This window comes from Triplophysa rosa, linkage group LG24 (genome assembly GCF_024868665.1).
Source record: "Triplophysa rosa linkage group LG24, Trosa_1v2, whole genome shotgun sequence".
Classification (NCBI taxonomy): domain Eukaryota; kingdom Metazoa; phylum Chordata; class Actinopteri; order Cypriniformes; family Nemacheilidae; genus Triplophysa; species Triplophysa rosa.
In genome coordinates, this window is record NC_079913.1 from 1,713,527 (window position 1) to 1,736,552 (window position 23,026).

At 40.1% G+C, this 23,026-nt stretch overlaps 1 protein-coding gene across 2 annotated transcripts in view; it reads right to left on the reverse strand.

Annotated features, from left to right (window-relative positions):
- Window positions 1-21,174, reverse strand: part of foxp2 (forkhead box P2) — a 92,387-nt gene extending 71,213 nt beyond the window's left edge. Inside the window, exons 1-3 of one of the 2 annotated variants that reach the window (XM_057324482.1) lie at window positions 20,892-21,174; window positions 13,161-13,227; window positions 12,688-12,752 (exon numbers count right to left, since the gene is read on the reverse strand). The gene's annotated coding sequence lies outside the window, so the exon portion shown is untranslated. The remainder of the gene's footprint in view (window positions 1-12,687; window positions 12,753-13,160; window positions 13,228-20,891) is intronic. The other variant, XM_057324483.1, reaches the window with a different exon arrangement.
- Window positions 21,175-23,026: the final 1,852 nt, after the last annotated feature.

The window sequence follows — 23,026 nt, forward strand, 5'->3', positions numbered from 1 at the left end:
AAAATCGCTTCCATGGAATTCGAACTCTTTTCAGTTTTATTTTTTTGCCACATCGCAAAATTCACGCGCAGTTCAAAATCATTTGCATTAACTGTGCAAAGTTTGTACATTTTCCAACGCACCTGCCTGCAATTCATGTGTACCATATGTACAGTATACAATATCATAATATATACAGTATTTATTTCGTGTTAGTCCCAAAAAAGTCATATGTGGATTGATGACAGAATTTGTCGTTTAAAGCAAACGCACAAAGCGCAACTGAATGTGAAAGCGTGTCACTGGGTTTAGTTCGCATTTTTTTCAAGTCGCATTCAAAATGCACTTGGATTGAAACTCTTAGAAGTTGAATGGGCATGATGCCTCTGTTAACCAGGCCGGGTGAGCCCGTAACCGGAGGGACAAGCTCTACGAGGGCTGGATAAGCGGTTTGTCACTCCGAGCATCTTGTGGCATTCTGCTTTTCTAAGTCGGACTTTCAAACTCCCAGATCCCAAAACTTCAAACAACCAAAACACCAGCACATTCATAAAACAGAACAGAACCGCTGGGAATTTAAGACGGGGAGAGAGAGAGCGCGCGCGCACACACCCGTGCGCTCATTCACACACGTACACGCTCGCACACAAAGGTAGCAGGCTCGACAGCAGATGGTAAAATTAACATTTCAACAGTTCTCTTCTTTCATGTAGGTCTCGGCAGAACCGGGATTTTTTCTGGAAAAATGTAAAGGCTAGGGTTTGGAAAGATGCGAGGCTAGAGAAAGCATCTGGAAAAGGCAAAGGAGAATATTGGCTTATTGCTCCTGATGGTCCTGTGCTATGAAAATTTAAATAGGTCTGTTTTGCAGGTTTGGCTCTCCGGAGTGCCCTCCGCTCTGTTATGGAAACATCATCTCGGTCATTTATACGTGCTAGAACACCTTGTGATGAAGGAAAATAAACTTTTTTTGGGGGGGGGTCTTTCACCTTCTTTTAATCCCATCCTTTCATGAAAAATATTGTGTTTCGCAAATGAGCGCGCTCTCCGAACAGCCACGCGCTTCGTGACAGCGATATTTTCGGAGAACGCCTAATGCATTTCAAATAAATAATCTGAGCGGGTGGAAAAAAACAAAAGTGTCAGACTGGTTTGAATGGAACGCTCGAGTAGAGGCCATTAATTTGGACACAGTTATGGCTAAATTACATGTGTTTCACCTCTGTGACATTTTAAATGCAATTAAAAGCTGCTTATGAAAGAGCGCGGACTCCTCGTGATGAGGGAAATCGCTGCGGTGATTAACATGCAAACGAGCTCACGCTGGCAGAGTAGATTGAGCTTTGAAAACCCCATTTACTTTTGTGTGATTATCTATTTACCAGTACACAGCCTTCAATCTCGCGCCATTCCCCCTGCGCACATCACTCAATTACACTCCCACCTTTATTTACGGAGGCGCGACTGTCTCCAAATCGCTAAAAGCCAAGTTAGATACGAGATCTACGCATCGGCCTCCTCGGCGCGCACGCGCAGCTGGAGCATGTCAAATATCGGCCCTAGCATTTGCCTACGACGATTCTGTAAACGCTTCATTAACAAAACGTCTCCGACCGCAGTTTTACAAGTCGGCCCCTGATAAATTGTAAGTTGGAGGAGATGTTCCAGATGAGGACGAAGGGGTCTTGTGACGGTCTCGCCAGAGGAGCTCTGGATTTAGATTGCAATGAAGTGCGCTGGAAACACTCAGAGCGCTATTATGTTTCGGCGTGTTGATGCAATTATCATGTGAACGCCTGGCAGCATCAGAGGAATCTAATTTAATTAATTTAAACGGATGAACAAGCACGAAATTCCAGTTGTAAAAATGCACGTCGAGATGAACGCCAGAAATCGAAATGTAATGCAGATAAAAACTGACAAATCAGCATTTTTTCTAATCAGCATTATGAAATCCATATCACTGTTGCTTTAAGGGTCATATTTCACAAAAACATTGTATTTGTCAACATTAGTAAATGCAATAACATAACTAACAATGAACAATATCGTTTTTCAGCAATTATTTATCTTTATCAATGTTTGTTCATGGTGCATTAACTGATGTTGTACAGATTCAACATTTGATTTTAAAAATGTATTAATAAATCTTGAAATTAACATGAATTAAGATTAATAAATGCTTTAGAAGCATTGTTCATTGTTAGTTCATATTAGCGAATGCATTAACTAATGTTAACAAATACAACTATTGTAGTGTTACCCATATTTTATGTCCAGCGACTTGGCCATTCTTGCATTTAGGCCATTTACTATTTTTTAATCATCTTTACTAGTTAAATGAATAAATATAAAAAAATGTAACCTGTAGTCTCTTGATAAACTCATTTAAACCCATAAAGCAACAAATATTATTGTGATTAAGATGTTTAAATCATCATTGCTTTTGAAAGACATGGGCTAAGACACCAAAATAAAGCAAACAGACGTGAAACCAGATAACGCAATCCCCTTTAAACAAACACACCGGATTCATCGAAAGGAGTGAAACTAAGATATCCTATAGCTCTCTTTAGGCCTTCAGGCTTTAAACATACCACCCACTCCAACTGGCTGGATGATGCACATGAGTCCAGTCGGCATGATCTCACTCTCACCGGTCCGTGGTTTTGAGAAGCCCTCGGCTTTCCTGAAGCTCCTGCCCTCTCATCCAGCATAAAACAATCCCTGTTGATCAGCCAAGAGAGTTCAAGAGAGCAAAAAATGGAAACAGTGCCATCCAGTGATGTTTCTGGGCATTCCTGTTGGGAGTGAACTACCCTGACCCCAGGCTTGATCTCCAGGAGACCACAGACTGATATTTACCCCCTAGTTACCTCTAACCTGTCATGTGCTCTTGGTTACTAAAGACGGAGACGTGGGCAAAATACATCAGAGTGAGACCCCAAGTATGGTAAAATTCAAGCAGGTTGGAAGTAATGGAGTGAATAGTTTAAGCAGAAGAAAACTCACCCATCCTAATTGATTATATGGCTCTGAGGAAGAAAATGAGCAGGTGGTTTTAGTCTTTTGATAAAATGGATATGTAGGGAAAACCTACAAATTGAGGCACAAGATTTTGTGTCGTGTACCATTGGATGCGAGTTTCTATTCTATCCTATTCTATTCTATTCTAAACTACTTAATTCAAAGAAAAAACATCAGGGCATAGATTTTCATCTCTGAAAAAGTTTAGCGACTTTAATTTGGTCAGATAGCAGGCATTTATCTTTATTATAACCTTGTGCCTTATGATCTTGCTTCACTATGGAACTGAACTTAACTATAGAATAGACTATTTTTTACTTTACTTTCCACATAATTTCATGTTTTTTTCTGGTCTCACTGCAAAATGTTTGTAAAAAAGTGTCTTCACAATATTTCAGTCACAACCTCCAGCTCTCAACCCCTCCCTTTCAAACCTCTGACTCCATATTTTTAACAACACAGCCAATTGATGTCATCAATGATCCTGCTTCAATCACAAATATGTCAAATAACAACATAAAATGAGTTGTGAACACCATTTTATGTTCACTTCGAATAATATGAGATACAGAAATGACATTAAGTAGCTGATTTGTTTCCAAAAACCTTAACTTCATTTGCCATTTTTTTTATATGTGTATTGCACATGCAGTACAAACCAATTTGCATTTAATAAAACGTATATGGACCCTAATTATATACATAAATGAGAGATTGGTCTGCTAGAAAAACAGCAGAGGAATATTATGTCCAAGTCTTAAATCTATTGATCAGTGAAACGCAGCACTCGAGGGAGGAGATTCACCTAATATTATACAGCTAATCATCAGATGAATAACCATTATACCATTTGGTAATTAAACGTCTTGTGACGCATTTAACTCACTGTACGTCAAACAGAGGCCACCGGAGGTCGAAGTGATTGTCTTTCATTTATAGTTGCCGCGTGAATCGAGGGAGAAAAAAGAAGGAACACGTTATGTGACAACGCTGAAAACATGTTGATGGTTGTTAGCAGCAATGCCGCTAATCCTCTCTGCTGTCAAGTCAATGAAAGGAAACAATCCGAAGGATGAAAGGCAGACAAACATCTCATCCTCATGGAGAAGTGGATAAATCATATATTTAGAAAGCTCATTATTCGGCGTATGGTTTCCTAGACTGGGAGCAAAATGTTTCCCTACCTTTGAGAACAAATAAATATACAAAGTGTATATATGTTGAGCAACCATAAGGGGGGGAAATTCGCATACGTTTCTTGTCTTTGTACTGTGGTGCGCGAGACACGCTCTAAAAGGCAATTTGCTGTCACCAATGCCATTCTTACCTCTACTTAAAGGTAATAATTACCCCGCGCTAGTGCTGTCTGTTTGTGTTAAGCGCGAAGGGCAATCCAGCGAACATACACATGCATGCAGGGTTTAAAATTAACACGAGTCGACAAACACCAAAAGAAAGTAAAAATTGGCTTTTATTAGCCAGTTGTCCCACAGCTTTAATGGGCCCTGCGATTCTGCATCGTTTTAACTAAAGTGAATGAACAACAGGCACCCTCGCCATACAAGTGATGTGAGCGATTCAAAAATAAAACACACAAATATGCCTATATACTGTATATACATATATATAATGTTTTTTGTTAAATAGTAGTATACTATATATACACACACACACACACATATATGCATATATGCACACATACATACACATATTACACATATATGGTATATTTGTCAACTACCCATATGCTGTTTATTAATTTTTTTGCACACACGTCTGGTTTATTATCTCCGTGGGGACAGTCCATAGGCGTAATGATTTTTATACTGTATAAACTGTTTATTTTATCCCCTAACACAACCCCTAAACCTAAAGATCATAGAAAACTTTTTGCATTTTTAAGATGTTTAAAAAATATTGTTCCATATGATTTATAAGCTTTTTTGCCCATGGGGACCTCAATTTTGGTCCCCACGGTGACACGAGTCCCCATGAGTTGGTGTCCAGGTTTAGGTCCCCACCGGCATATAAAAACAAGGTCACAGACACACACACACATTAATGCAATAAAACACTACTATTTAACAAAAAACAACTTTCAATTCACATACACACAAAAAGTTAATCCCCGACCCGACATGGACCCTATTTTGTACACATTAGTGCTAGTGCTGTACGTACCCGGAACACAGACTTGGAGACACACAAAAACTGCAATGTCCTTGTATTATTCATAATACCCAACGCTTCGCCTGTGACCAGTCAAAGGAAACATCAAGGTACTTGAGGTTTTATTGAACGACGTCTTGTAAACGTGGCATGAGGCAACACTGTGTATTAAAATCCTCTAAAAGGAATTGAGCTGCACTGCAAAGGGCTGAATATCCCAACAATAGCTTGCAGGAGGGCAGAATCACCGAATCCAAACGCCTGCCATGATGAGCTTCTGAGAGATTACAGTAGCACCCCCCCTCGCCATTTACATAATGTAAAAACTCTCTTTCTTTCTTTCTTTCTTTCTTTCTTCCCATCCAACTATTCACTAAATAAATGAGGAAACTATCAAAGCAATGGGACGTTTGATAAAAGACAGACAGAGTGAATTCAGAACGGCCCGCGCTCGCCACAATACAGGCGGCGAGTGGCAGCATTGAGGCAGCCGAGTGAAGAACAGCCGGCTGAATATTTCTGACAGAGGACAATGCTAACGCATTAGGGTGATATCTACACCTGCCCTAAGTCCAAGGGAATCACATTCTACCCTTGTTCTTTATCTCAAGCGCTGAGAGGTGGTCTTATAGAAATTTGGACAATGTAAATGTACAGTGAACGTGGATGGCTTTTCACAAGGTTACAACAAGACAAGGACCTGCTTCGTTTCCTCTCCTGTGTTTAAAAATGCTGCTAGTGCGGAGGAAGACACAACCTGGCCCAGTCAATCAGATTCAACCTTACCATTCAACCAATCATAAACGTACATTTTAAACTTTCGAAATATTTGTGCATAGTCGTATGTTTGCGAAACGTACTTTATGAGAAAATAGTTTTGTTTTACGCACGTGAATTGCTTTTTGTAAATGTATATTTATACTTTGCGCACGTAAATAAGGTTTTATTCATGTGAAACTGTTTACGCATGTGTGTATCTTGTTTTACGCGTGAATAATTAATGAGACTAAAATCGCTCCATATATCAGAGCTGCCGAGATGTTAAGACAACTGGAACAAGATTTGCACCCGAATTAACTTCCATAATGTGACATGTGAATCAGTGAGAATATGAAGTGCAGGCCTTTTTAATCAAGAAGAATTTGTTTGGACTATAAAAAGTAGGGCATAATTGTATTGGTTAATTATTTTTTCCAACCATGCAGGACTGACTACATCAATAGAAAAGCAAAGTCGTTTCAGGGGTGGAGAACTTATTTAAACTTGATCAAATCTTATACAAACATTTCGTGAGAGCAACAGAATTTACTTAACATAATGCGACATATTGCAGAGTGAGAAAGACTATTCAACATGGAGAAAATAAATCCATATTTGATTATTTGGATTGTAAAAAATGGGCATTCCATACGTGAACCGAGCTTGCTGGTTGTTTAAAACTCGAGCAAACTTTGTGACATCAGAGAAAAACTTGTGGGTTACGGTGCATAATACATGGCATATTTATTTTTAAAAAAGTAAATTGTTTTATTTAAAATGTTTTAAGAGTGCAAATATACTGTACGTGTGCATCTCACCCAAAAAATTTGAACGGTGCCACCGGACTGGAAGGTCCATGAAAACAACCAAATGAACAGAAGAGAAATAACTGAGCTTTGTGGTACACTTCTAAAAGTCGATCCTCAGAAATGGATTTAAATCGAGTCGTTCGCTTCCTCCCATGCCTCTCAAAAAACATTGAACCTGTGAAATTCCTGAGCCATAACAAACAGCTCCTGTCTCTCATACCTCCAGAAGACATCTCATCTGAGCTGTTCTCCAGGAATCTACGATCCAATCAGAGCCGCGCGTGTCCGTGTGTGCGTTTTCTAGACCGCTCTCGTCCGTTTCAGAGAATTCTCATAAGACCACCTATTTTATTTACTTTATCTTCAATAAAATGGTTCAGTGAGCATTAGCAACTTTGAGACACGGGTTTCAATCAGTCCTGTGGCAACACTGTCAGTCTGCATCTAACCCTGCACGTGTATGTGTGAGCGCGAGTGGTGCAGACAGGGTTGACAGAGCGAGGGTAGTCTAAGAACAGATGGGAGACTGAGAGAAAAGCTATGAATGAGAGCGAGAGAGAATTAAGTGGCAAAAATTGGTCTAATAAAAGGAAAGATGCGGCCAAAGATGACAACGAATGGAGAGGCAGAAAAATATGAAACAAACGAGTGTTAGTGAATGAAGAACAAATTCAGCAAGACAAGACTAACATTAAACTTAAGAAAAGACACTTCAGAGCATTTGTGGCCATAATTATGTAAACATCATTTTGACTCGTCCAGTGCTTCAAAGAAGGGCTGTCAATCGATTAATCACGATTAATCGCATCCAGAATAAAAGTTTGTGTTTACATAATATACGTCTCTGTACTGTGCATATTTATTTTCTATTTATTAACACATACACATATATATTTAAGAATATAAAATATATCATTTATATATCATTACAATTATTCGTAATTATAAATAAATACATCTAAATATTTTACATGTATGTACTGTATATGTTTTTGTGTTTATAAATACAAAATTATTATGCACAGTACACAGACATATATTATGTAAACACAAACTTTTATTCTGGATGCGATTAATCGCGATTAATCGGTTGACAGCCCTTCTTTGAAGTACTGGACAAGTCAAAATTATGTTCTGGCAACTGACAGATGGCCACAAATGCTCTGAAGTGTCTGACTTCAAATGCAGAACATTTCTTTTTCTTAAGTTTAATGTTAGTCTTGTCTTGCTGAATTTGTTCTTCATTCACTAACACTCGTTTGTTTCATATTTTTCTGCCTCTCCATTCGTTGTCATCTTTGGCCGCAACTTTCCTTTTATTAGACCAATTTTTGCCACTTAATTCTCTCTCGCTCTCATTCGTAGCTTTTCTCTCAGTCTCCCATCTGTTATTCGACTACCCTCGCTCTATTATTATGTTAACACAAACGTTTATTCTGGATGCGATTAATCGCGAATAATCGTTTGACAGCACTAAGAATTATTAATACAAAATTACTGTTGCAGTAAGGCTCTTACAATAGAAGTAAAAATATAATTCAAGGGTTAAAAATATAAAAAAGGAAAATATTATTTTTCTTATGAAGCACTTGCATGGAAATGTGCTGTCAAGTGTCTAAATCATCAATTCTGTGTTTTGATCTGTATATCATGCAAATGGTTTTACCGGGTGTGCATGTATATATTTTTCAATGCTTTGGTCGTCATGTTTTTGGTCTAAGTTGCCTCAGAAAGATGCAAAGGGAATCTGATCTCCATGAGTTTTGTCTAACAAAACTTTCAAGAATACAAAAAGCAGACAAGAGACTGAGAGAGAGAAAGAGGCAGGACAAGAGAGGAGAAGAAAAGCTTTAAAAGCCTTCACAGGTGAGCTGGGCTGAGGGACACCCTGTCTGTTTGGTCACTCTGAGAATAAGGTCATGTTTATGCAGAATCTCATATGGGCTCCCACTGGCTTCAACAGTCAACATCACTCTACAAGCCTCAGAATCAGGTGGTGTGACCACAGAATTGGCCTAGAGGCGGAGCTTTCATGAAAGCGGGTAACAAAAGTGAAGCCTACACCATGGAGAGAAATCAGAGACCCCTTTCCAAATACTCTTTGGATTTGGCACACACCAAGACACTCGCTCACAACTCTTCACGAGGAAAACAACATGCGTGTCAACATTTAAGCCACATGACCCGAATCGGGCCAGCTCTCGTCCTGACAACAAACAGTTTCACATCTATCAAAGCAGGTAACCGTGACACGGTTTGATTGTACGGGCTTGCGGTTTATGTTATGGAAGCCAAATCTGAGGCTCTGGTACCTCCGCGAGATCACTTTTCAAACTGCGATCAAATTATTCTGAAGAACAAAGGCGTTGCCTTGTATCTTTTGTAGTGAAGCTTTCTCTGTGAATGAGGCCTGACAAAGCGTTCAAATGGGGAAAGAATTTCAAAACAAGCGATATCAAAAGCTGAGAGAGCTCTGTCGACGTATAACATTTCTTCACTCCAACAAAAAAAATATTAGCTGTTTACATAAAATCTCAAACACTTGCATTAAAATCCTGGAATTCCTGCAAGAAAAATGATATTACATAAAACACGCATACAAAAAATAAGAGACTAAACTAATTTAATCTAATTTACATTTAAATGAATCCTTTTTGTGGCCAATTCTTCACATAATCTAGGAGTTTTACAACTCCACAGGAGGCCAAAATCCTTCAGACTCATTTGGTTCAAAGCTTCTAAATAAATTGGCTCCAGGAAACCAATAGCAGCTAATCGACGGCTGTTCCTAAAACACGTTTCGGTAATCCAAGTTTATTCTGTCGCCGTTTAAAACCCAATTGGAGTTGAACGCAAATCTAATCTAGAAATCAGAGTCATGCAATGCATTCGCACTGTAAAATTCCCCAACATTGAGACACAACAAATCTCTCCCCGTTCTCTCCTAATCTATCCACGCCCGTTCCACACCGTGGTCCGTTTCAGGACAGCCCAGCTCGCCACGGGGTCCAGCCCCACTGGGACAACATACTTGGGCGGACGAGACGACGTGAGACCAATGCATTGGACATGATCACCTGCAAGCAAAGCGTCTAATTCCTCCCACCTGGAGCGACGGGGTCAGACGTGTGTCAGGCCACTCTGATGTCATGCCTGAAAGAGTCTCTTGTTTCACAATCATTCCAGTCTTTTGGAAAACATCCAGCTCAGGATTCTGCAATAAACTACAGAGACGAACGCTATGCAGTCCTGCTTCACAACATAAACTTACAGGCACGCCGGTATTGAAAGACTGGCGACACGCAGAAGTCTTAGCGAAGGACACTGACTCCAGTGATTAGCATAGCACTCCGGCTGGATCAATAAGCTCATTGACTCGGTCTGTCTCCTGTATCAGGAATGATGGTGGCGAGTTACCTTTGTAACTCTATTCTCAGTGCAACTGCACGTTTCTCTCGCTCTAGTTTTTATATCAGCTTCTATCCGTTTTGTTTTGATGGCGTGAGTAAATAAAGCTCTCTGACGTTATCCGAACACTACTAGGAAAAATGAAAGCGTGTGTTTTAGTATTATCTGAATCTAAAAGCTAGGCATGAGAGTGAAGTAAAAGGTTTGGAGGAGGGTAAAAGCATTACTTTAAAAACCTCTCATTATCAAGTTTATAGAAAGATGTGCGAATGGCCTAGACGAGGAGCCACTCAAAAAAAACCTCTTCCTTCGTTCTAACGCGGAGACAAAACAATGAAGCGACGACTTCGAGAGCAATGCCAGAACCGTGAAGTGAACCTTTGATGGCTTTGACGTTTCCTCATAAAAAACTTTTAAGTTTAAAATATTCACCATGGTTGGGAAATTGGGGGATTGACCAGCCATCTGATCCCAGGAGCGGCATAGGTTCTAGGGTTAATGGGGGATAAAGATTAAGAGGAATCGTGCTTTTCGTCTTTCGTCCCCAACTACCTTCTTTCCAATCCCAAATCAGCCACACAATGAGACCTGCCGTTGGAGACGGAGCCCGGTTCCTTTGATATCCCCCCGTCCTCTGCGCTCTGAGTGTCCGGAGCAAAGCTCCGTGGAGGTTGCTCTCCACTCCAGGGAGTGGAAGGGCTCTCGCTAAGCCATTTTAGATGGAAATGACAGGCGCTCTACTAGAACAAGAAATCAATGGATGGACGAGCAGGGCCCGTCCATCCGAAGAGCAACTCCATCCCTTGACTTTAAACTCGGGTGAGATATGCTTAATTGCTGTAGATTTTATAACGTGTGCGTGCGGGCAAAGTGAAGTTGGGGGGCAATTATGCAGGGGGGGGTTTACGCTCTGATCAGAAGACTTCTGTTCCAGAACAGATATGCTTTAAGAGTTCATCTTTGAAGATTTAAGTGGATACTCTTCAAATTAAAAACTAATATTCAAATCTCTTTAAGGTGGAGAGAGGCGCTGGGCTTTCGACTAGTCTTGAGAGGCAGTGACTTCTGGGGTTTTCAGCTTCTGGCTGAAGTCCAGCCACCCACACTCTCGGCAAATGCAAACTTTAATCAGCCCTCCACCTCAAAGGCAAGAGTAATGGGTTGGAATGCCTTCACTGATAGATGCTTCTTCACCGAAAAAGTCGCGGACTCACTGGAGTTTATGCACACAGCTGCTATGGCTTAAAATATGAGAAACTTTATTAAGGTTTAAAAAAAAAATTTAAGCATGAACTTGGTCTGAATTTTGATATGCTTGCCCAAAGCTGAGCTTCAGAATTAATGAGCGCTTTTCCACCATCGCGCCGAACCGTTCTATGCACAGTCTGAAACGGTTACAGTTATGTTTCCACGTGAGCCTGGTTCGACACGGCACGAGTACAAACTGTTCTCGGCTCGGCATTTTCGGCACGGTTGTCTAACCATTCTGAATCGTGCTAATAAATGCGCGCAGAGGCGTTATAGCGTTATAGTCTCTTGTGTTAGCAAGGCAGCGCGTGACGCGTTTGTGTTTACATTCTAAAATTTTTTGTTATCAGCCCTGCGGTGGGAAATGAAACCATTTACCGGCTGGCATGGATCGGCACGGAGTGGAACGATTAAGCAACGAGAACGCGACAAGGGGCTTGTTTACAATGGGTTTGTCGTGTCATGTTCAATGTGGCTAAAATTTAAAAATATAAGTGGTTTTAATGCAGTCTATTGTCTTTTTGTCATTTTTGAATAACTGGATGTTTCAGCTCTATTAGCTGAAAAAACAAAACAAAAAAAAGACTTTGAAACCATTTTATTACTCTGTATTGTTATAATTTTGATGTGGGCTGTGCTATTCTCTTAAACATAAAATAAGTTTTAAAGCTTTAAAGTTTTCGTTATCATCCTTGGTGTGAACGGGCTTTAAGATTTCTTCTACGAAAAACTGAGCGGTACGGTATAATTTGGACTCTCAGCAAATCTCTTGACCGTCAACCAAACTTTAGCATTTGCATAGAGTGCCTTGACTAGCCACGTTTTCCTGCAGTCTGCGGTTTCTCTCATTCACCCTTCGCAACTGCATCCATCCATCTGGCAATGTCATATATCGCTAATGACGATATCCACAGCCTCCATCACATAATCAGCGGTTACAGACCGCGGGATTCCTTATGCACGTTTTAGACTTACTTGGTGACAGAGTATCATCAGAGCTGAATTCGACCGGAGCGTCCGTGGCGTTGAAACAACACTCAAAGAGTTTACTTGCTTTGCTATATGCAACAATACAATTAACGTAAAACTTCAAAACCTCTCTCGCTGAGTTCTGTGATGTGCCGCAGATCTTTAAGAGCTCCCTGGACACTCGCTTATTAGCATTACTCTCAGGATGCAGTTGATGGAATATGTAATGAAAGTGATTTTTCGTGAGAACATATCAATTATGGTTGAGACAGACATATCAAACATGCAAATTAGCACTTTGCGGATTGCTTTTACTCACCGATTTCTCCTTGGTTTCAGAGTATCCCTGCTGCGCTTTGAGCAATGGCCATACCAGGTCTCATCCTATTCAACACACAACACAGAGCAGGACACACGTGTAAACATATGTAGATTTTGTTCTTTTAGCCATGCGATTGTTTGCTTTTTGCACTGCATGTAGTTGCTAAACAGCCGTTCTCTAGACAGCGATATTTGGAGCGATTCTAAGTGATGGATGAGGTTTACCGCTTGTGTCATGTGAAAGCTTTTCATCTCCCCGCTGAAGTAATTACGACAAAGTCTGTCACACGTCGACAATAAAACGGGTCAATCAAATAACTGGATGTGAGCTTGTTTCACGTCAACTAGTCGCGGTATGCGTGTGTATATGTGCGATGGTTCTCTTTTCTGCTTCTTTTTCAAAGGGTGCATCTGCCAAAAAGATGAAAGTGTTGACAGAAGTACAAGTGAAGCTGTGTTTTGCGATCTTACCCTGAGGGGAAACTTGCAGTTGATGTCCGTGTTTGTTTGGGAGAGACGGGTCCAAGTATGAGGGAATCTGTCAGAGAGAAACGTAATATGCCATATTCAGAGAGTCGTTTCAAACATGTATTAGTTTTTATTAGTGCTCAGTTTTTAACTCTATGACAAGAACGTGAAATTATTGAACTGAACAAAAAGCGCTTTGGTTCCTCCGTACATGTCTTCAGATTGACACACGTACTGAATAACGCTCACATGCTTAAAAAACAAAGAAAGAAATGAGGGAAACTGTTCGAAAGCCCTCGAAAAAGCTTGCCATGCCTGCCAGGTTAAAACTATCCGAGCATAAATCAAACTTTCCATCGAGGTTCCTGCCATTTCTTGCTGACACTAGCAGATAAGTTGGACTAAATGAGCGTGTGCACACTTCACCTTGCTTCCCCCAAAAAAACTGCAAGTCATAACATATTTCCTTTTTAGGCGTACAGTTGTGAAGCTACAGTGTGGCACAGACACGTGCAAACCCAGTGGCCTCAAAACTCACTCCCAGAAAGACCCTGTAGGCAACTAACAGCGTCTGGATCCTGTGGAATGTGCTACGTGAAGTGTACAAAAAAAAGAGGGGGGTTCGCTTGGAAGAGTTTTTCTGCAAACAAAAGATGCCAAATGCCACCGCATCTCGTGCCTGTGTTTGACGAACTTCTGCATAGAATAGCTGTCTATTAGCTCGAGTATTAAGATACGCATCTTCCTGCTCCATTACACAAACATATACAGTATGTTTAACATCGCAGTGTTTAAGTTTACTAGCTCAGTCAACATTCGAACGAGAGATTTATTCTCAAAATTACAGTTTTGATAATGTTCCATCTGTGGTTTTTTGTACACACAAACCGTGCGGAGAAAACGCAGTGTAACAAGCTCTACAGTATGTTCTTTTTTCCGCTCCGAGTTTATTTTAATAGCCCAATAGCTGCGAAAATGTACAATTTAATTCAACTTGCAAGGCAATACCAATGTCATTACTCTGCGTGACCTCACCGTAGAGAGTTTACACAATGCCAGACCCATTTCAATTCGGCATACAAAGGGATCTCTAAATACTATCAAATTATACATACACACTGCATTACCCATTCACCGGCTCCCCTAATGCCACTGTCTGATATTTACATGAAGCCGCGCGTTTAAGTCGAGATAAACTATTTCGAATCAAGGGCACGGGTGCCTCTTCAGCCCCTCGCAGGGTATGCAGATGAAAGACGACATTATGCTAACAAGTCAGATTACAGTACACAATAATTTTTTACCTTTTCAAGCAAATACCATCCCGGTGTTACGGGGGGCGTCGGGCGTAATATTTTCGACTGGGGCAGCGCGGCCCTTATCTGCGCTGGTCGAGCGATTCAGGGTCCCCGAACAAAGCTGAATCTTCAGACTCCTTCCATTCATCAGTGGACGTGTAATTACCCCCGGTTCACAGTCTAGACGTTACTGCTTTCAGGGTATTTAACGTCGCCTTTGCAACATGCATGCTGCCCGCGCCCGGCGTTAAATCTGTCGCAGATAAATTAGCGAAGAATGCAATGAAAAAAAGCAGCAACAATGAAAAGAACTTTATCCTCCCCGCTGCTAAATGAGATTTCTTTGAAATGCAGATCAGTGGTGCTAGATTAGTGAATTTTAGCTGCTGTCAACATCATAACAAAATACAAATGCGATTGTTCGCCCGGGCCTTATCTCCTTGCTTGCATCTGCTTCAACGCTATTTACTCGGCTTGATTTACTATGCAGATCTAAATAAGACGCGCCGACGGCACAATGGCTTCTTAAGCTTCTACATCAAGGTATTTGAGAGCACAGACACATGAAAAGCCGGCCCATCAAAGGCTCGTCCCTAATGAACTTCCACATCAGAGGGGGTTGGCGAGGCGCTAAATCAGCGATGGTGAATGGAGGAAGGATACCTTCGCGCCCCGGGAAGATTAACACGGTGAAGCCACCGAAGGGAGCCGTCCGACGGGTTACTGGTGGTGTAACTGCAGATGAATAACCGAATTAAAAGTGGCGGCGTGCACCGGAGCAGGCCTCAAGGTAAGACGGATGCGTGTAACTAATAAAACACAGGCTGCCGTGGCAACAGACGTGTACATGTTGACACGTCTCGGAGTTGTTAAACGTTCGTGGGAGGAGAGCAACCGTAGCCGCGTCCTTGCGAAGGTGCTACAATGATGACAGTAATCTTCAAAGCCGAGGCGTTATATTTGGGGAATAACCTCTAATTTCACGCCATATTTGTTGCATCCTGGGTATACAGATGGGATTACAACTCAAATCCCACAATTTACTCCAGCAACTAGAGAGTGGTGAGAGAGGGAAAATATACAAGGGTATGAAGACCGTGCCTGCCGACGCTGTAGGGCTCTGGTTAGGGTTCAAATCTACATGCACCAGCGGTTCGCAGCCTCAGAGGCGGTGCACACACAGCAACAGCACATGTGGCTTGAAGCAGAACTGTGACATCATGGCAGATGAAGAGGGGCAATGGGAATACAATCGGGGGGGGGGGGGGGGGGTTTGGGGGGGAGAGCACGTGGCAGCTCAAAACTACGTATACAAAACTATTTTTGCATTTAGAAAGAGCTAAACTAATCCAAGAGATAATCTTAAAGAAAAATAAAGCCACTCTTTCTTTTTGAATGGGCACCTATGCAAGCCATCCCTATCCAAAGCCTTGCTTGTGCTAAGAACTTACTCCTGGGAATGTCTTTAGCAGACCCCCCCCCCATTTCAAAACACCAAGAGGTCTTTAAAGACAGCCAAAGGAAAACCCCTTTAACTCCAAAGCGGAAGCATCTTTCAGAAAACACCCTTAAGCAGAGGCAGCATGCAACGGCCCGGCGGTCGTACGACACAAACCGCGCAGTTGTGTTTTCCACATCTTACCACTCCCCTCTCATCTCGCCTCTGCCAAGTGGGCACGATGCCAGTCGCATTTGCAACCACGAGGGACCGTTGCCTTTTTTTCTTGTTTAATGAAATGACAAAACAACAGATTTACATATGCAGAAACAGGTGTTGTAACAGGTTTGACTCCTCTTGACCTAAAACGTGTTGCGTGGGGGGAAAACGGCAAAAACACGAGAAGGGAAAAAAGTTTATTGGCAACAGCTGCCTGGAGGTTGTTTTAGGCTCTGATGGGCATTCACATCCACACCATCTGCCCTGCTGGTTGCCAGAAGTGACAATCTAAATTAAAAAGCACTCATCGGATATCACGAAAATAAACTATTGCATTGTTGTAGCCATATGCTTGGAGTGGTCCTATGAAAGACAAAAGAGTAATTAACCCTCTGCACCGCCTGCATCTAAAGACATCCCAGAGCACCAAACAAAGCATCGGCTCCTGTGTAATCCACACATACACACACATTCCTTCAGGCCCCTAGACGCATACCTTCACTTTATAGAAAGACAATGTGAAGCTGTACGATGACTTCAATATGCAGAACGGAAGAACTGCTATCAAGCCATATTTAAAAAATTTGACACTTTTAATTGTTCTGCGGTTTAATCTGTTTGATGAGTAATAAAATATCAATAACAAAAGTTGAATTATGCAATTTTACTAAAACAAAAAATACTGTGGTAGTACCATCATGGTAAAGTTATGGTGCATATTTTGTTATACTTTTATCCATTTCCAAAAAAAGACTTTTAATGTCAAACAAAATCTGCCATTCCTTCCAAACACCCCCATACGAAGGTCAAGCACATTAACTCGCGCTCAGTACAACAATTCCTAGAAAACAATTCAGGTCAGTAAGTCAAACTAAAAATATTCGCTCTGCCCTTGTCAGAGACAAAAGGGGCATTCATTTGCCCTGTTATTATTTACAGGGGGCAGGAGGAACAAACCTGAGCCCGCCGTGACCCTGCCACAGCATTGCAACTTCTTCTACAGGGATACCAGCAGAAGGCGGTACCATATGCCCACGGCCTCGGGCCGGATGCTCTTTCTGCAGCCTAATACGCCTGTCAGGAGACGTTACTGTCACAATTCCTCTGTTTTTTACGGGTTTCAAATAAACTGGTTTTGTTCTTGCTACAGAACTGTCCTCAGAGATTCAAGTTAGAAGAGGACAGTGTGCATGAATTTAACTATGATGTTTACAACGCTGATCTTGTTATTTAGATGATTTCATAGTCGTTACAGGCATGATCATTGCAATGTCCCACTTCGCTTATAAAACGCATTCAGTAATTTCTAAACAATTTAAATCAACAGATTTTGAAGACAAACTGCAAATGCAGTCTTTTATCAAACAAAAAAAATGAAGTTTACATGTAACATTTTATTAGAAACAACAAAATCATGTGAGAATGTCAATCACACAGCGACTCTTCCGTAACTCCTCTCGTTCTCTGGCTCATTGTTTACAGTCCAGACAGGCTGCGGGGAACTTTGGGCTGAGCAGCGTTGACCTTGCCGTTTACTACAAATGACACCCCGGCATTACTCCGGGCTTCTAGCTGGACCGCGTAAAGATACTGTCTCTTTAAACAACGCTGCAGTTTCAAGAATCTGTACATCGGGCCAACAAGCATTTATACAACGAATGAAAAAACACACAATATTACATTACTGATGTATTCAAAATGAATAAATAATCCCAAGAGCATTAGTTTGTGACAGATTGATACATTGCACAACATTAAGCAGATTACAAAAAATGATTAATTCTTTCATGCAATCAATTTCAATATCTAACGACGACCATGACAACAATGTTTTAATAAATGTTCTAATAATAATTCTAATTTGTGTAATTCAAAATAAATGCGAAACGTTATTAAATCGAATAATTATACTGAATATTTATTTAAAATGGTGCCATTATTGCTGTCACTGTAGATATGGCAATCTGCATCAGCCATTAAAACTAATCTACAATGGTTGACCACCAATATTGTGAGATAAGATGCTTTTGGGTCATTATCACACATCGGTCATGTGATACAATTTCTGTGCCGTCACATTCACAAGTTCAGCGTTGAGAATTCTGATCGGTTTAAAGCAAAACGTTAAAGCCACGGTTTCCAGAAAGACATCAAATCCTAAAAATGAAGTAAATCGAAAGCACGGATCCCTTGAAAAACATTTCAAATAATACATTAAACACTGTGTGGCTTGAGTGCAACACATTTAAAATCCACATCCACAACATTTCAAGAAAGCATTTCTTAGGAAAAAAATCAACAACCACTGTCAGTAAGTAAGTACAGCAGTAAAAAAGCAGTGCACTTAGTTACAGAAGCTCACTAAACATCATTAGGGTGATTTGGATAATTACGGTGCACAAGACCTCTTAAGCATGTAATACAGTCTTTTATCTAAAGAAGTCAATCTCTCTGAGGCTGACAGCCAGAAGCGTATGATCCCGGTAAACAAATACTTTCACGCGGCACCAAAGTGCCATTAAAGGCCAGAACTGTCAACACTAATTCCACTCCTGCGAGAGGAGGGGAAAAAAGGATGAAAAAGGAAAAAAACGACTTGATCACCTCTGGTTGCCTTAATGTGCATGAAGGTTGTCATGGAAACGTTTCTGTGAAGTTAACATGGATAAAAACAGTAGGCTATTCGGGTTAGTTGCCATTAGACTTTTATGACCTTGTTTAGAGACGTATAGACTAGAAAACACGCCGGGTAATACATCGCTTAGCGTTGTGGCATGAACGAGCACAAACCTTTTCTGCTTCAGTTCTTTTGTAATTCCCAAAACTCAAAAAAGAGGTCTGGAGGTGCAGGGGCTGGCACATGGAACACAGTTTAGGGGGGCGTGCTGACTGGCAGTTGCCATACCGACAACGTAAAAAAAGAAAGTATGAATTTAACAATGATTTTAAACAATGCAACGGAGAGAAGTGAAAAAACGGTCCCACCCACACGTATCACAATGACGTACATTAAGAGACCAAAAATGACTCGCCTTCCAAATGCTGGAAACGAAATCGATGTGGATAAACGCATACTCTATAACTAGTCAACTCGCCGTGGCAGCTTAATTTGGACGGATGATTTTTATTTTACTCAATGCACACACATTAATCCTTAAAGGACATGCTTTTTTTCCTATTAAAGCACAGCGGTATGGACACACACACCAGCCAATGATTAATGCTGCAATCACGGCAATGCATGCAAAAACACCAGGATAATTCAAGTTTGGGCCCCCCTTCCTCGCCACAGGTCAGCTGTCATGTACCCCTTACACACACACATACACACGTGTCCTATGTGAAACATCACACTCCAAACTTTGCACTTGAAACAGTGCTAATTAAAATCACCTGGTAAGAACGGCGTGGGTCTAATGAAGGGCCGGGCTTCACATTACAAAGCACATTTGGAGCTTTAGAGGCGTGTGTGTGTGTGTGTGTGTGTGTGTACAGTTGATTTTTACTACTGCTATTCGGCCTCTTTGAAGCGACAGAGCATCTAGTGATGCACACCTGCACTTCACCTGCTGGAATAAAGCACACATTCTTCTGCAACCAACTCGGGATGAAAATACACCACCTAATCGCAGCTGTAATAATACACTACTATACACCTTAAAAAATTCAACTACCCTATTGATTTAGTCCTGAAATCCATTTAACCCACTGATCCAGCGCAGGCATTAAATGTGACTGTATCTTGCAGGTGTGCTGTCCATTAACACTCTTATACAAAAGGCTTTGGTATGACTTAACCAGAGACTTATTGTGCAACGTAAAAATGAAGTGTTCACTGTGGAACCAAAGTACACATCAATGGTAAAATTATTAACTCATTATTACTATTATTATTTATAACAAAATATGAATAATAAAAAATATTATGTCAATAAATTTATCCATGTACAAACATATGTATATAGACATAAATAATGATGTATAAGTATTAATAGAAATAATTATGTATATGAATAAAAATCATTGTGTATAAAACAGTAGAATAATATATAAATGTAAATACTATAATCACGTTTGGAATAATTAGTTTTACATTTTTTTCACAAAATATCACACTGAAAAATATTACACTGGACTACCAGCATACTCCATACTAAACAAAATTAGTAATTTACTGTTTTAAAAATAAATAAAATATATGTAAATCTATAATACGCTTTGAAATATATTTAGGACTTTTCACTTGCATGCGTTAAAGAAATAATACGATGCGACGTAAAACTGTTGTCAAGAGTTATTTTATACACACTTCAATACTTGTTCTTGTTCAAAACGATTATATCAGTACATTACTGCATATTTCTTTCATAGCACTAACAATCCACTAAAAATCCCTTCATTGTTTTCGGTCAAGAAAATGTTTGAAAGCACTTGCACAGTCAAAACAAATGCATGTTTTTGTTTGCCACAAATGTCATTTCATAACTAACGAAAATAGAACAACAATAAACAAAACGGAACCAAAATAAACCCAGTAAACATCATCAACAGATTAAAATGCAATAACAGGTGAAGCACAAAATACGTTGTGATGATGTTTAGAAAACCACTGCACTGACAAACTCCCAAACAACACAAATCATGTCAAAACAAGCCATAAACACTTCACGTGCCCACCCAAAACATTCTCCAAACACCACAGCAGCACATCTTTAACTTACAACTCAAGTCCAAGACAAAATATTTGTGTATAAGACCCGTAAACATGTGGAAACTCACCAAAATAAACACGTTTATCTCCGGCGATACAAAGTAACGTTAGAGAGGGGCGCGCACACGTGTTCGCTCGCGTACGAGTAAAACACGCGCTGAAAACAAAATTAAACACAAGTTTGAGAGTAAATAAACGCTGTGGATAGTCCTCTTGCTCGCGTTTGTGCTGTCTTCAGGTCAGCGTGCTGCTGTTGTTATGGACGCAACAGTAAAGAAACGCGAGGGGGACGCGCGCTCCTGTTTGAATGCGCTCGCGTGACGCGCGACGCGGGGCTGCTTGTTTTTTGTTCAAGATTCAACACATCGAGATGTATCGGGAAGAGTTTTGGGGGGACTAGCTTATCACAATGCGGGGAGGCACTCGGGCGGAGGTGGATGTTGTTGTTTTTCGGCGTGCTGCGACCCTCACGTGACGTCACGTCCACCTGCTAGTCGTCAGAAGTTTTGAGCGTCGGCGTTGTTTTTTGTGCGTTGCCGAAATTGCGTTGTTTTATTCGAGATTCACGTAGGGTAAATACGGAGAGGTATAAAGTGTTTAAACAAAAGTGCACCGTATCAGTGGTGTATTTCTTTTTATTTAATTTAATCTTTTATTATCATTCCATTTGTATTTATTTATTGCTGAAATAAGTTATGTGGTAGGCTATTAGCTTTTTAATTTTTATTACAAATGAAATTTACACCTGGCCGACAGCTGCCCTACACACCCAACACATTCACACGAACCTTCATTTGAGCAATTGTATTTGATCATTAAAAATCTAAGAGATACTAGCACATAAAGGCAATGTTGTGAACATTTTTCTTTTTCTTTGTTTCCTTTAATGTAATGAACATTTGAGTGTTTGAAGGACTAAACCTTTTTAAAGAATAATACATGTCGTTGTGTGTTATGCATTTTAGTTGTGTACTTGTGTTCTGTAACTGTTTATCACTGTCTGGAAAATTTCACATGGAAGCATAAAAGAAATAATGTTTGTTACGATCGTGCGTTTTGTTTGTATGTGTTGAAAAACTACACATTTTCTGATCAAATATTGATAAAAATACTCCCTATTTGAATGTATTTTGTTTAATATGTGTACCCGATTTAACGTTCTGTTTATATTTGTGTTTGTGTTGCAAACATCGTTTTAAAAAGGGAAATAGTTTTTTTTTAAAACAATAATGATTATTTGCATAACATCAGAATCAAATGAATATTTAAACGAGGGCGATGTGGTGGATTTCGACTTGGTTTTGTGAGAAGAATTTTAACACTTACAAAATCTGATAATAAATATCTGTCAGATATCTGTAGAGGTGTTAATGATTTTTATTCATTGATAAGAAAGAATAATAAATGTCTCCCTCAGCATGCATGCCAGAGTAGCAGTTTAATTAAGAAAGCATCTTGCATTGCAAAATAAACAAACAAACAACACGTGTATTTTTTATGTATTTTGTTAAATTGTATATATAATAAATGTTTGGGGTTTTTTTAGGAACCGCTGGGAACTGACGTTAGGGTAAAAATATGGGTTTGCTGCCACCTAGAGGAATGTTTGCAACCCGCATGTCATTCACCAAAACAGAGCGTTCACAAAACTGTGATGAGGTAGTACAACCTAGTGGTGAATTAGAGTAATGCACCAAGAACTGAATTACAGCACAACATTTTTTAAAAACAGCAAACAATTGTAAACGTGTGCATGTCATCAGAGCTGTGGAACAGTTGGTGGTACATATGTTCATTTTCACTTACTTAGGTGGTAAAGATTACATCACAAACTTGCAAACTGCAACACATGCAGATCTACTGTGACAACCCCATGTAGTGATACAACAAGCCCTGCTATGACATGTTGGCACACTGCATGGGGTAAGTTGTCACAATTGGAACCTGCTGTGTACTGAAGGTTAATTGGGTAGATCCTTGCAGGATTTACTACTGTTTGGGAATGTTGCTAGGGGTTATAATTCTGGTTCCGTTTAAGGTGAATTATGTAGTTTTATGTCAACATTACTAAAGTACGATTTATTTAAAGTTACTTTTCACCAGGTTTTCTGCTAAATGAATAAATCAAACCTAAAATAAAAATTCATGAAACAGCTATCCTTTGTTAAAATCTACTTTCATTATATAGCTGATTTATGTCATG